General features: G+C 37.5%; 1 protein-coding gene across 7 annotated transcripts in view; it reads left to right on the top strand.

Annotated features, from left to right (window-relative positions):
• Positions 1–15695, top strand: part of IL15 (interleukin 15) — an 81786-nt gene that overhangs the window by 21817 nt on the left and 44274 nt on the right. Inside the window, exon 1 of one of the 7 annotated variants that reach the window (XM_059168179.1) lies at positions 14902–14924. The exons of the other annotated variants lie outside the window; for them this stretch is intronic. The gene's annotated coding sequence lies outside the window, so the exon portion shown is untranslated. Of the gene's footprint in view, positions 1–14901; positions 14925–15695 lie in introns of those variants that run through there. 7 annotated transcript variants of the gene reach the window in all.

The following is a 15695-nucleotide window of genomic DNA, read 5'->3' as shown; positions in this document are numbered from 1 at the left end:
TAAGTGATAGATTATTTAAAAGGGGGATTTGAAAGGGAATAAACTAGAAAAGATATTGTTAGAGGACAAAAAATGATGAAATGATGAAAATAGGAATTTGCCTTAAATCCAAAACAAATTAATCTTTTCTGACCAGTCATTGACTCTTTCCTTCTCCTCCATAACAGTTGGTATCTAAGATGTCTTTATGCTAACTCTGAAATGTTTCTGGAACCACATCCTTCATAAACCATTTGCAATGATTCATTTGCAGAGTGTCAGGTCCTAGAGCATGCTGGCTGCTTCTAATGATTTAACTGTGGAGTCCATTTAAAATCCTAGTCTCATCTTCATATGTTCCTCCAGTTCATGTTAGACCTGTGGGACTAGTAGGGGGAAGAAGGTGTGGTTCACGTATTCATACCTTCTAGCCTCCTTCTGATTTTCACTGATGGAAATTGGGACCCAGAGGGGACGTAGGGCAAAAGGGCAAGATCTCTTCTGATAGGAGGTCATTCTCTGTTGGTTGTTGTTTCTCTTCCTGGCTAATAGTAACTCACCATTGATACTTTCTGTGGGGGGAGGATTCTAGAGTTGGGCATTTCCTTGGGACTTGTGTGAGTTCTTCCTCACACGTATAGTAGTCTCTACACTGGCCCTCTGTGTGTGATTAGTCTTAACCTCTTCCTGTCCTCTCAGCTCTCTCCACTAGTGGGACAGCCTACCAGGTAAGCCCCTAATGGGACTTAACCCATCGGATAAGCAAGGGGACTTACCTGAGTCGCCTTGCTAAGAGGCCAGCTTTGATCCACAGCTTTGCTGAATCAAACATTGGAAATAAAATTTGATGCTTTTCTCCATTATAATATTTTTTCCTCTTTGGTCAAGTAGGTTTAACAGCAAATCTCTTGAGCTGATATGATGTCTACCCAGGAGATGAGATGTCAGTCTGTACTGCTCAGGCTAGCTACCATAACAAAATATCAGACCTGAGCTTCTGGAGGCTGGAAAGTCTGAGATCAAGATGGCCACTATTTGCTTCTCTGTTGAGGACTCTTCTTGGCTTGCAAGTGGCTGTCTTCTCGCTGTGTCCCTACGTGGTGAAGAGAGAGGAAATAATGTCCATGGTGTCTCTTCTTATAGGGATACTAATCCCATCATGGGGACCCCACCTTTATGACCACATTCAACCTTAATCACATCTCCAGACACCATCACAGTGGGAGTAGGGCTGTGACATAAGAATTTTGGGGAAAACAATTCAGTCTGTAGCACAGTCTCTTATGTGTAGCCCCATAGCATTTCTCATCATTCCCTTGGCTTGTGACTCTAATCATTGCCTTTCTCTTCCTTCCTGGTATTTTAGTATTCTGTGTATGGATGTGGGAAGGGTTCTTGGGGTGAAGTTGGTGGTCTAGAGGAAGTAAAAGGGCTTGCCTGAGTTAGCTCTGGACTGGGTGTCTGGACCTAGCTGTAAAACTCTCTTTAGAATGTGGGGCAACTTAATGCTTCTTCATCCCCAGCATTTGGTTCTATTTGTCACTTCCAGGGCAAGAGTAAAGCCACATTCAAGATCCTCTTAAACTATCATCCTTACCCACCTTCTTGAATTCTCAGCTCTGTGGGCAATGTCAATTTGCTGGAGTGACACTACTAATTTATTTTTATTTTTATTTAAAAGATTTTATTTATTTATTTGACAAATAGAGGTCACAAGTAGGGGGGAAGCAGGCTCCCCACTGAGCAGGGAGCCTGATGTGGGGCTCGATCCCAGGACCCTGGGATCATGACCTGAGCCAAAGGCAGAGGCTTTAACCCACTGAGCCACCCAGGTGCCCCACTAATTTTTTTTTTTAAGTAGCATATCATTTTTTATTCTTTTACTTTCAATCTATCTCTTTATGTATTTTTTATTAAAATGTATTATTTGTTTCCAGGGTACAAGTCTCATTCTGAAAGGCCAGCTCAAGTGTCACCTTCTCACTGAAGTCTTTCCCAATCTATTATCTTCCTTTCTTTAGAATTAATTGCTTCACCCTGTTTTTTTTTTTTTTTTTTAATTTATTTTTTATTTATTTTCAGCATAACAGTATTCATTGTTTTTGCATGGAGTACCCAGTGCTCCATGCAATGTGTCCTCTATAATACCCACCACCTGGTACCCCAACCTCCCATCCCCCCCGCCCCTTCAAACCCCTCAGATTGTTTTTCAGAGTCCATAGTCTCTCATGGTTCACCTCCCCTTCCAATTTCCCCCAACCCCCTTCTCTCTAACTCCCCATGTCCTCCATGCTATTTGTTATGCTCCACAAATAAGTGAAAACATATGATAATTGACTCTCTCTGCTTGACTGATTTCACTCAGCATAATCTCTTCCAGTCCCATCCATGTTGCTACAAAAGTTGGGTATTCGTCCTTTCTGATGGAGGCATAATACTCCATAGTGTATATGGACCACATCTTCCTTCATCCGTTGAAGGGCATCTTGGTTCTTTCCATAGTTTGGCGACCATGGCCATTGCTGCTATAAACATTGGGGTACAGATGGCCCTTCTTTTCACTACATCTGTATCTTTGGGGTTGACATGGGCCTTTCTTTGTTTTTCTATTCAAACACGAAGTGCATTAGTTAGTTATTTGCAATTTTACTCCCAGGTTGACAAGTTCCTTAAGGATCAAAACCAGTTACTAGGTTCTTGTACATGTTGAGTTTTGAATAAATATTTTAAATAATTCAAAAGGTTCCAGCATACAACCATGTATATTGAATGGCTACACTTTTGGACTTAGAATTATATGAAGCTTTTATTAAATCAGTAAGAGTCAGAAATAAGATTATATGGATAAATTTATTATTATTAATATTAACATAAATATCCTGTATTTTATGGGCCATACTGAATTTTGGATAAGATGTTTCTTATTTTATACTCCTTAACTTTTAAAAATGGCATAAGTATGACTACCTTTTTTTAAAATGGAAATATCCTACTTTAGGGTTTTCTAGTGGTGTAATTTATTGGCATATTCAAACCCCTTCAAAATTATATATCCCTTGAAAATATGATGTTATAATGTTGTGTTTTACTACTGAGTGTCTGAGTGGAGACTTTGCTACTCCACTCTTAGAATAGATATTTGTAACTTATTTTCAGCATCTTGCCTGGAGTTGGTCAAAACTCGACCATTGGTATCAAAAACTCAACCATTCTCTTACACCATACACAAAGATAAACTCGAAAAGGATAAAAGACCTCAAGGTAAGGCAAGAATCTATCAAAATCCTAGAGCAGAACATAGGCAGTAACCTCTTCAACATCAGCCACAGCAGCTTCCTTCAAGATATGTCTCCAAAGACAAAGGAAACAAAAGTGAAAACGAACTTTTGGGACTTCATCAAGATCAAAAGCTTCTGCACAACAAAGGAAACAGTCAACAAAACAAAGGGGCAACCCACAGAATAGGAGAAGATATTTGCAAATGACACTACAGACCAAGGGCTGATATCCAAGATCTATAAAGAACTCCTCAAACTCAACACACACAAACCAGTTAATCCTGTCAAAAAAAAAAAAAAAAAAAAAAAAAAGGCCAGAAGCCATGAACAGACACTTCTCCAAAGAAGACATACAAATGGCTAACAGACACATGAAAAAATGTTCATCATCACTAGCCACCAGTGAGATTCAAATCAAAACCACATTGAGATACCACCTTACACCAATTAGAATGGCCAAAATTAACAGGACAGGAAATAACATGTGTTGGAGGGGATGTGGAGAAAGGGGAACCCTCTTACACTGTTGGTGGGAATGCAAATTGGTGCAGCCACTTTGGAAAACAGTGTGGATGTTCCTTAAGAAATTAAAAATAGAGCTTCCCTATGACCCTGCAATTGCACTACTGGGTATTTACCCCAAAGATACAGATGTAGTGAAAAGAAGGGCCGTATGTACCCCAATGTTTATAGCAGCAGTGGCCACAGTCACCAAACTGTAAAGAACCAAGATGCCCTTCAACGGACGAATGGATAAGGAAGATGTGGTCCATATACACTATGGAGTACTATGCCTCCATCAGAAAGGATGAATACCCAACTTTTGTAGCAACATGGACAGGACTGGAAGAGATTATGCTGAGTGAAATAAGTCAAGCAGAGAGAGTCAATTATCATACGGTTTTACTTACTTGTGGAGCATAACAAATAACACGGAGGACACTGGGAGATGGAAAGGAGAGTGAGTTGAGGGAAATCGGAGGGGGAGACAAACCGTAAGAGACTGTGGACTCTGAGAAACAAACTGAGGGTTTTGGAGGGGAGAGAGTTGAGCAGGTTGGGTGAGTCTGGTGGTGGGTATTATGGAGGGCACGTGTTGTATGGAGCACTGGTTGTGCTGCATAAACAGTGAATTTTGGAACACTGGAAAAATATAAAATTTTAAAAAGTGTCAGAAGGTCCTTGAAATTAAATATCATAACATTTGTGCATTCTTTGAATAAACTAGTGAATTTAAGATTGCTAAATTAAAAAAGAAAGTAAATCTTTTACCTTTTATAAGCCGAATGATCTACCGAATTAGTCCACTCTGCCTTTATTCCTGCCATAGATGTCGATGGGTGTGACCCTGTCCCAATAAAACTTTATGTACAAAACAGGTGGTGGGTGAGGTTTGGGCTGTGGGTTATGGTTTGCCTACTCTCCATATATAAGATGAAGAAATTCTATTTCTCACTTGATCCTATATTATTATTTTAAAGGAACTGAGATGCTTAAAACCAACCAAATATGTAATCCAACCATCCAGTTTCTGAATGATTTCACCAGGATAAGGAAATTAGAGATTAAAGTAGATCAGATTTTTCTGAATGACTCATTCAAACTTTTGAAAAATATTGAGAACAATGTGAAGTCAAGTTCAGTCTCAAGAATGAAACAAAATAAATTCATAGAAATGGAAATTCAAGGGAAGTGACTTATTTTTGATAAAGTGAAAATACACATTTTATTTTTACTTTCAGTTTACATTTATCCCTTCAAGAAAAAGTTCTGAAATGTGTGTATAGATCAGGATAAACAAAGGAGTAAGTAGAAGTGTTTATGAAAATTGAAACAATACAAATCCTTGTAGGAAAAAGGTAACTCCTCTCTTGTGCAGTCATTTCCGGCATCAGGAAATAATAAAGTAAATATAAATTGAAAGAAAAAGTATGATGAGCTCGCTTCATATGATTCCTTGAAACTGCTCTGTTTCTTAGAATTTTTATTAGGAATTCCCCAAACTCAAGAAACAACTTAATGACAGTTTCAGCGTAGACATGTGTTAGGAGTTGCTGCTGCTGAGAGCTCAGGGAAGAATCAGGATGGGATTTTGGATATTGAGGGATAGAATATCATTCTTAGAATAGCAGCGTAGCTCTGAATTGTCTTGTCACTACGAGAGATTTTTAAAAATAAATAGACACATTATTTTAAGAAAACCCATTATGATCTATTCTGGGGCAGGAAATAGAGGAATTTTCTTTAAATGAAATCATACTTGCAATATGCAAAAAATTTAACAGGAACCTCCCCTCAGTTGTTTGGAGGTCATAAGCAAAGTGCCATATACTTTCTGTGTTTCTAATTCTCCTTGATTCCTAGACTTTTAGTTATGGCTTCCTTTGGGATACTGCATAAGAGAAGCATTTTGATGTGGTTATTTTGTGTAGGCCTGTGATAGTTGTTCTTGTCTGATGTGAGGGAGGATTGAGAAGAATATAGGCTAGCTGGAATTAAAGATACATTCTTACAATTTGCATAGTCAAAATAGGCCATCAACTGTAAGATGTTTCTTATTGAGCACTGTGGTGGCAGTAACAAGGATTCAGAGAGGTGTTATTTCTGTAGGCTGTTCCTTTGAAGGTAGCTTTTATTTTGGGGAATCCGTTGGGAAGCATACTAGACTCTATGCTCAAGAAATTTTGGCCACATTGATGTTTGTGCTAACTAAATATCTCATGAAGTACTTATCATTATCTTTGTTTTCTTTTTTTAGATTCTCAAATAAATGCATTTAGAAAGCTGAATTTGAGCATAGACTAGATTATATAGGATCTCTTTTCTACACGCTTTCCTTTTTTTTATTTTGGCCAGGACTGCAACTTATAGGCATGGGTGGTCTTGAGTCATCATCTTTAATTCAATTTATACAAACTTTTAATTTTTTTCCTTACTGTTTTTCTGATTATCAAAGTAATATGTGCTCCTTATGGTAAGAGTGAAACTATAGGAAACCGTAAAGTGGGGAAAATATCAGATCCAGCAATGCAATTACTAAGAGACAACTTGTTGCATCATTATTTTTTCTACATAGTAGATACAAAAAAGTTGGAACATTTGCCTCGTAGTTTGTTTTCTTAACAGCAGACGGTGACATTTCCCTGTGACATTACGTAAGTAAAGTAAATATTATTCTTAATGTGCATATAATACTCTGATTTAAAATGTATCACAATCTATTGTGATTGCATTCACTTGTGGTTATTAAAAATAATACTTATGTGAATATATCTTTGAATAAATCTCCATCTAGATTTTTGACAGTTTTGTTAAGGAAAATTTCCAAAGAGGAGAATTAAGATGGCTGACATTTTGAATATTTTAATGGTGCTCAGCACATATTCCAGAAAATATGTATAAATTTATACCTTTGGCCCCATTCTGTGAGCCTTGGTGACACGGTATCCTCACGAGTGCTGACATTTTAGAGTTTTAAAACAATTCTTCCTGGTGCCGTGATGAATAGCGCAGTAGCTTGGGACCAGTGTAATTTCCCGCCAGGAACTCATATGGCATGGGACTGCAGGGTGACTCACAAACCATCCATAACAAATGACAGAGTCAGAGAAAAGCCATAAAATCCAGCCTTGTGTCAGTGTAGGCAAAAGCAGCGGAGGCCAAGCAGAATTTGTCCCGGAAGCCCTACTGAATGGCACAGAGGAATGGCAAGACAGGAGGGCCCGTGACAGCAGAGGTCCACAGTCACCAGCAGATCAGCAGTCCAAGAAGGAAAGAACCCTGTTCTGAGTTGGAACGAAGCTCCAACAGGAAGTCACTACTGTAAGAAATGGAGAAAGATTCTCTGTTCCTGTTGCTGGCAGATCTCAGAGGGCACGTTCCAGAAGGAGGGGAATGCACCGGAAGGAAGGGACTGTGTTCCTCAGTGGCAGCTTCCAGGGATGAAGCTAGACCGGCTCAGAACAGAGGTATATGCTGCCTCTTAGAAACTCCGAGGGACTTCACAGGGGCTTCTTGCCTGGGCTTTCCTCCTGACATGGAGATGGGAATGAACAAACAGGCTCTGTGTCTCATCTCTAACCAGGATGATGATGGAGTTAGTAACACATTCTTGACCTTCTCTCTGCCTGAGAATGACCACTTAAGGTGCAGTCTGTGTGCTGTGTGCCCTTAGAAATGCCTAGCTCCACAGTCCTCCATTCTGTGGGCTCTCTTCCCTCTCCTACTTCTCGCCCATTTTCACTTCCTCCTGTTTGCCTGGAATCGCACTCCTTAATGGAATACTTTTTCTGTGTTTAATCATGATGTCGTATCTATTGTTTGTCTGGTTTCCATTGGGATTTCTCCTCTGATTCATTTGTTATTAAAAAATGTATTGCTTGATTTTCAAGCATTTAAGAATTCCCTAGGTATTTTCCTGTTACTGATTTCACAGCCAGAATTGTCAGAGAATAAGCATTGAATAATTTCAGTCCTTTTAATTTTGTAATGACTTGCTTAATGACCCAACATATGGTCAACTTTGGCAAATGTTCCAATAGAACTTGAAAAAAGTGTGAATTTTGACGTTTTTGGTATAATGCAGCGTACAAGTCAGGTAGATCAAGAGGATTTTTTTTTTTTAGACCTACCCTATCCTTCGTGAATTTACATTTTATTATTATTCTATGAACTTGTGCGAGGGATATTTTTAAATCACCCACAATAAGGGTGAATTTGCCTATTTTTCCTTTGCTTCTATTCATTTTCTTGATAAAATTTAAAGCTATAGTTTTAGGAGGTTTTCTCTTGGATGGTGACCCCCCCCCCCCATGGATGGGCATTTTTATGGGTATGAAGTGCCCTCCTGTCTTGTTATTTGGCTTACTGTCTGCTTTTGCGAATATTATACAGTTATCCCAGATTATTTCATTTAATGTTCGCATGATATATAGTTTCCCTTCCATTTGCCTTCGGCATGTCTTTGCCTGTATGTTACAGGCACGTCTCTTAGCTCTGTTTTACATTTTTGTTTCGAATTCCACCTGACAATCTTAGTCCATTTTCATTTAATATAAGTACTGATATAATTGTGTTTATATCTCCCATCCATCTCTTTATGCAGCTTTTTCTTCCTTTCTTGCTTTTGTGTAGGTTAATCAACTTTTTTACTATCCCCTTTTCCTCTACTAATTTGTTAGTTAATATTTGACTCTTCTGCGTTACCTTAAATATTAAAACATGCATCTTTTTAAAGTAGATACTCTGGATATTAGTTGTTATCTACATCATTTGTGTATTACATTCTATCTGGTGATTTTTTTTTTTTTTTATTTGACAGAGAGAGGGGGGGGGAACACAAGCAGGGAGAGTGGGAGAGGGAGAAGCAGGCTTCCTGCTGAGCTGGGAATCTGATGGGGGATTCAGTCCCAGGACCCTGGGATCATGAATGGCAGTCACTTAACGACTGAGCCACCCAGGCGCCCCTTATCTGGTGATTTTTTTAAGAAGAGATCGTTTCAGTGTGCTTTAACCTCTTTTAGAGTAATACAAACTTTAAATTATTTTCATGAGTTCATAATATCGTTGACCACCTAAGCTTGGTCAAAATTTCACAAGAAGAAAACTACCCATGATTTCATTTATGAACATCAGTGCAAAACTCAGAAAATTATCAGGAGAAAGAATCCAGTAACTCATTCAAGGAGTAATATATCATGATAAAGTAGAGTTCATTCCAGGAATGAAAAATTATGAACTCTACTAAAAAGAATTCATCATATTAATTGATGTAAGGGAAAAATTATGTTAATTTCTATAGATGCTGAGTGTTCATCCGACAAAATTCAACAGCCATTCTAGATATTTTTTTTTAAAGAGACAACTCAGTAAAGTAAGAGTTAAACATTTTGTAACCCTAACAATTTATGCAATCACACATATATACACACGCCAAAAACAGTATAATAATTAATGGCAAAATGCTAGAGGCACTTCTATTTCTGCCAAAAGACAAACCAGATAAGGGCGCACAGCTCTACTGCTGATGCTTTACCAGAGCTGTTAGTCAACAGCACCAGACAAGAGAAACTGTTGTTGTAGATGACTTTAATACTTAGAAAACCCCAAAGAATGTAACTGAAAAGATTTCTAACTATGATTCAATTCTAACATCTAAAAGAGAGCATGGGGAAAAAAAAAAAAGACAAATCTGACTCATTAAATCCTTTGGTTTGGCAACAAAACAAAAAAACAGCTACTCTAGAGAAATCCTGAAGACGAATGGTAAACTTGGCAAAAGTATTTACCTCTGAAATCACCAAGTTTTTTTTTTCTGTTTTTTAAGATTTTATTTATTCATTTGAGAGAGAGAGCAAGAGAGCACAAGCAGTGGGAATGGCACAGGGAGAAGCAGACTCCCAGCTGAGCTGGGACTTAGGGCTCTGGGATCATGACCTGAGCCAAAGGCAGACTCTTAGCCATCTCAGCCACCCAGGCACCCCGCCAAGAGTTTTCCAGTGTATTTTAGAAATCGTGGGTTTGGGGAGAAATAAAAAGCAGTAGAACAACTGGCGAAGATCATCAATAGGCAGTTTGCATAACAAGAAATGCAGTCTTTGAATTCATAAAAATTCAACCTCATGCAAAATGGTAATCTTTTTTTGATTTATGGAATGTGGGAATATAAATACATATTTCTCAGTTTGCTTGCATTTCATCAGGAAACTGTCACGGATTCACAGGAGCTAATAAAAATGGTTGTTTAATTAAAGAGAAGAAGGTGGAAAGAATACAGGGTTGAAAGGGAAGAGAATGAGGGCGTGATTTCTAAATGAATTACCTTTCCATATTGTTTTGTTTCTCAACATTGTGACTGTATTACCTTTAGAGAAAAAAATACAATAAAATGTAATTTTTTGTGAATTTGTTAAGTGAGAAATTTTATTTCATTCTATCTTGCATTCTTGGTAACTGTGGACACTGAATTCCTTAAAACTGTCTGCATTTTTACTCTTTGTACCTATCTGTTCAAGTTTCTCATATTTGGAGATATTTTTTCTTACCAAATTTTATAATCCTTTAATATGTAAGTCACCAGTACATTTAAAATTTTTATTTAGACATTTTTAGTTTGTTTATCCCACTATTTTATTCATTATTCATTAATATATTGAACTTAATCATTTTTATTTTGTCAAATCTATCAATCTTATTTTGTTGAATTTTTTTTTAATTGTCTTAAGCCTATCCAGAAATCAGGTGCTTACTTAATGTATTTTTCTAGCTGTTTTTTTTTTTTAAAGCTGGAATTTGTCATATGAAGTGAGAGAATATAATTTTTCTCAACACCTAACCAGTAACTTCATAGAATCTTTGTTAAGTAGTAACCATTTTTCTTACCTGCTGTTCCAAGATTCTTTCTTTTCTTTTTTTTTTTTTTTTTAATTTTTTTATTTTTTATAAACATATATTTTTATCCCCGGGGTACAGGTCTGTGAATCACCAGGTTTACACACTTCACAGCACTCACCAAATCACATGCCCTCCCCAATGTCCATAATCCCAACCCCTTCTCCCAAACCCCCTCCCCCCGGCAACCCTCAGTTTGTTTTGTGAGATTAAGAGTCACTTATGGTTTGTCTCCCTCCCAATCCCATCTTGTTTCATTTATTCTTCTTCTACCCACTTAAGCCTCCATGTTGCATCACCACTTCCTCATATCAGGGAGATCATATGATAGTTGTCTTTCTCTGCTTGACTTATTTCGCTAAGCATGATACGCTCTAGTTCCATCCATGTTGTTGCAAATGGCAAGATTTCATTTCTTTTGATGGCTGCATAGTATTCCATTGTGTATATATACCACATCTTCTTGATCCATTCATCTGTTGATGGACATCTAGGTTCTTTCCATAGTTTGGCTATTGTGGACATTGCTGCTATAAACATTCGGGTGCATGTGCCCCTTTGGATCACTACATTTGTATCTTTAGGGTAAATACCCAATAGTGCAATTGCTGGGTCATAGGGCAGTTCTATTTTCAACATTTTGAGGAACCTCCATGCTGTTTTCCAGAGTGGCTGCACCAGCTCCAAGATTCTTTCATAGAGATATCTGTCAGTACAACAGTCACTTATTTTCATTTTGTGGTAAATTTTGAAATCTACTAGGACTAGTTGTTTTTTTTTAATTGCCTTTTAATTTCAAAATTATTTTCACCAGTGGACTCTTCCACATGAACTTAAAAATCATAGTCAATCTCACTTCCTGTTTCAATTTTTATGTCAATTTCACTTCCAATTTCATTTCTTATGAATTAATTTGGAAAGAAAATTATACCTCTGTAATATACAGTGTTACCATTCAGGAATTAAATATGCTTCTCAAAGTATTTGATTGTCCTTTTTGCTTTACTTTTTGCTTTTGTCCTTTAGTTTTACTGATTTTTTATATTGTTCTAATGTATTTCCTTATCATGTTCATTCCTAAGTATTGTATAATTTCGTCAGTAATGTGAATTAGGTAATTTTCTCTATATATTACTAAGATACAGATGATGAACATGAAAATAAGTGGTTATTTAATTTTTATTTTTCATTCATTTTGTTACAAACTTTCTCATAGAACTTGCTATTTTAGTTCATATGATGTCTCAGGTAATTTGCTTACTTTGTTAGTTAAATAATTATAGAATCAAAATAAATAATTGTAATAGCTACAAGTAATGGTTTTATGTTTTTGAATAGCTATAATTGTATATTTTTACATCTTGTTTTTATTAATCAAATTTCAGGGGCATCTGGGTGGCTCAGTTGGTTAAACATCTGCCTTTGGAGCAGGTTATGATGGAAGGGTCCTGGGATCGAGTCCTGCCCACATCAGTCTCCTTGCTCAGTAAAGGAGTCTGCTTCTCTCTCTGCCTCTGTGCTCTCTCTCTCTCTCTCTCTCTTTCTCTCTCAAATAACTAATAAAAACCCAAAAAAGATAAGGAAAGAAAAGAAATTCTGGGAATTTCTTCCAGATACCAAAGAATAACCACGAGAGCATCCATTCTTATTCTTCAATACGATGGGGATACTTGGAGTGATTTGCTAGTAGGGTTGAAGCTGGAATTAGTTTCAGGAAGATTTGCTTGTAATAGGAAATTACTATTCTATTCCTGTTATTAAGAATTTATTATTCTAAAAAAATGTGTAGTGAATTTTGCCAGAGGTATTTTTAGCTCAGGACTGGTGCGGTGTTTAAGAGATTGGGCTGACTAGAATTTGAAACACGGCTCTCCAACTTGGCCGCATTACATCACAGCCTCTGGGTGGCTGCTTAGGCTCTGCTCTCAGTTTTCCTCATTTATAAAGTGCAGATAGCAATCATACCTACCTCATAGGCATTCTATAAATGGCACATGAGCTAAAGCCTGTGATGTGTTTGGCATTGCCCTTGGAATAGAGCTGGCATTCAGTAAGCGATGACTATTATTGCCATCTGTTGAGACGATGGTATGATTTTTCTATGGGATAACTTAAGATGAAAGAATTTGAGCAAAGCAAGTCTGACTGGAATCTTCGATTGCATGGCCCACCTTAGTGAGAGCTCACATCTGCCCACCCCATGTTTGAGCATCTGTGGTTTAATTCTTACTCTTTTTTTTCCACTCTCAGTATGCCACTCACCTTAACAAAAATGTGTACTTCCTTTGTCCAGTCAGCAGGATTAAGAAACAAGTTCGTCTTCTACTTTTCACGGCTCTGTTTATTCAGTTATCAGGAGGAAGGGTGGAGTTGAATCAAATACTAATTTTTCAGTGTTTTTTCCTTCTAGTTCTCTTATAGTGGGTAATATTGGGAAAGGTGCTATTTTTGTCTGGGTATTGTAATGCACATAATATTCAGAAGGTTGTCAAAGCCCTCTGAGGGTTAGCCATACACACATATATATACCGAGGATTAGTCATGTATGTGCATAAGCATGGGCCTCACTTTCATCATCTGCCTAAGTAAGCTTACTTAATTCTCTATCTAAACTTTAATTTTCTGAGGTAATCGGTTATTTAAATATTTGAAGGAAAAAGCTAACCCGAGGTTAACATTTCTTTTTTTTTTTTTTTTTTAAGATTTTATTTATTTATTTGACAGAGAGAGATCACAAGTAGGCAGAGAGGCAGGCAGAGAGAGACAGGAGGAAGCAGGCTCCCTGCCAAGCAGAGAGCCCAATGCAGGACTTGATTCTAGGACACTGAGATCATGACCTGAGCTAAAGGCAGAGGCTTAACCCACTGAGCCACCCAGGCGCCCGAGGTTAACATTTCTTTATGGGACATTAGGCTTTGTCTACCATCACGGTTATTAGTAAAGCCCACTTTGTAGAGATGGATTTGTGCATTACAAAAGTATCCATGATGTGTGATTATTTTTTCTCGATATGTACTTTATAATTGTGGTTAAACCACTTTGTAGTTTTATTAAAATCTGTTGTATGATTACTTTCATGATAGAGATAATACTCTCAGCAAGCATATGTGCATATGTCTGCTGAGAGAGATTTTCTTTGAAATGGAAGTCCTTTGGAATGATAGAGGCTGCAGATCCTCTGAGTCTCAGTCTACCTTACTGGGTAATGCTTTTAAAGCCATCTCTGTTCTCCTGGGGTCAGCTTGCTTTATGCCATCTCCCCACTGCCTCTTCTGTGCACCCTGTGGCTCCTTCTCAGTCACCTTCTATGTTCTTTTGTGGGTTTAGGGAGAAACTTCTGACTTGCTTCCAGAGAGGAGGCTTAGTTGTGTTCTCAGTCTTTTTTTCTGCCTAGCTGATCCTTGTCTTGGTTCTTCTATCACATTTTACTGCCTCTAGAATGGGGCTACTCAACACATTGGTATCCATTAGGGATTTCAAAGCTGAGAGGCAGGACCAAGCCTTCCCCCAAGTGTACTCTCCACTCCCTTTCCCAAATATATCAACCCCTGAAGGGGGAATTTACTGTACATGTGTCTTCTTCAACCTCTGTTTCTCTTAGGCTCCTTACATCCTCATTGAGACATCGACTTGCATCCCATCCTTCTGATCCTGACGGTCACCTGGTGTTTATATATAGACTGTGTTTTTACTCTCTCTCTCTTTTTTTTTTTTTTTTTTTTGGTCAGGTGTTTATATATAGATTGTGTTTTTACTCTCTACTGTGAACAAGCTCTCTCTAGACCAAGTAACATTTTCAAGGTAGGAGCCTCTGGTAAAGCCAGATGGTAGGGATCTTCCAAACAGGAATGAATATTGCTTTAGTTGAGAAGAGGATAGTATAGTGGTAAAAATATGGATGTAAGCCAGGATGCCTGGTTTCCTGCTCTGATGCTGCCACCTGTTTTCACTGTGTAATTTTGGGCAAATTGTATAATTTCTCTGTTCCTCAGATTTCTCAACTTTGTGCTATGATAATATCATTATCTTCCTTACAAAGTTGCCGTAATAAAAAAGTTAGTTAAAAATATATGCATAGCTTAGAACAGTAATGATAAGTAGTACTTGATTATTTGTTAGCAATTATTCCTTTGATATTATTAGTCATAGTAAAAAATTATCCTTTTTTAGATATTTGAAGGCATGGAACATAAGTGGAATATGGTAAACTGATCGACCTCACTGGAGGGAAATAAGAAACTTGCTTTTGACAACTAAATGGAAAATTTGGAAATAAAGGTACCTGAGTGAGTAGGACTTTGAAAGTGTCATAGTATGTATGTATGTATGTATGTATTGAAAGTACCGTGGTATTTAGACATATAATAGTAAGCAGTAGGAAGACTTGATAAAATTTGGGTGATGGTAATGTTGTTATAAATGAACCCATAAGGAATACAAAGAGTAGAGTCAAAAAGTGAGAGAAAAGATTGAAGCTAAGACAGTTCAGCCTTAAGGAGACACAAGCCCAGATTAAGTTGTTGCAAATAGCAGCAGGAATCCAGGAAGACATAGAGATGACTGGCTGGGGTTATAGAGGGACTCCAGCCAGTGTTGAATAGGAGAGAAATGGAGAGTTGTCAGAAGAGGGTACTGTCTAGGGAGAATTTTTTTTAAGGGGTAGGCGGTGATGTATGTTGTGAGGTGCTCCTTTCTCTGCTGTAGTCTATAAGAGTTTTTGTAGGCCTGGACAGAAAAATTTTGATTTTAGGTCAAGTTTGAGATAGTGATAGGCTATTCAGGTAGAAACATCCGTTGGTCAGGAATTGACAAATAGTTTGTGTTAAGGGCAAGATGATAAATATTTTAGTCTTTGTGCACCAAATATGGACTCTGTTTACAGAATCTTCTTTTTAAATGTTTTAAACTCTTCTTCTAATTTTTTTAAAAAGGTAAAAAATGTAGAACAAAAACAAGCTGTAACCTGATTTATCATCTAAAGACCTAGCTTGCCAACCCCTGCTGTAATTCATTGCAGAAGAACAGAACCTTGGCAGAGTTGTTGTGGGT

Source organism: Mustela lutreola, chromosome 1 (genome assembly GCF_030435805.1).
Source record: "Mustela lutreola isolate mMusLut2 chromosome 1, mMusLut2.pri, whole genome shotgun sequence".
Lineage (NCBI taxonomy): Eukaryota > Metazoa > Chordata > Mammalia > Carnivora > Mustelidae > Mustela > Mustela lutreola.
The sequence above is the reverse complement of the archived record's forward strand: the minus strand, read 5'-3'. Positions and strand labels throughout refer to the sequence as shown.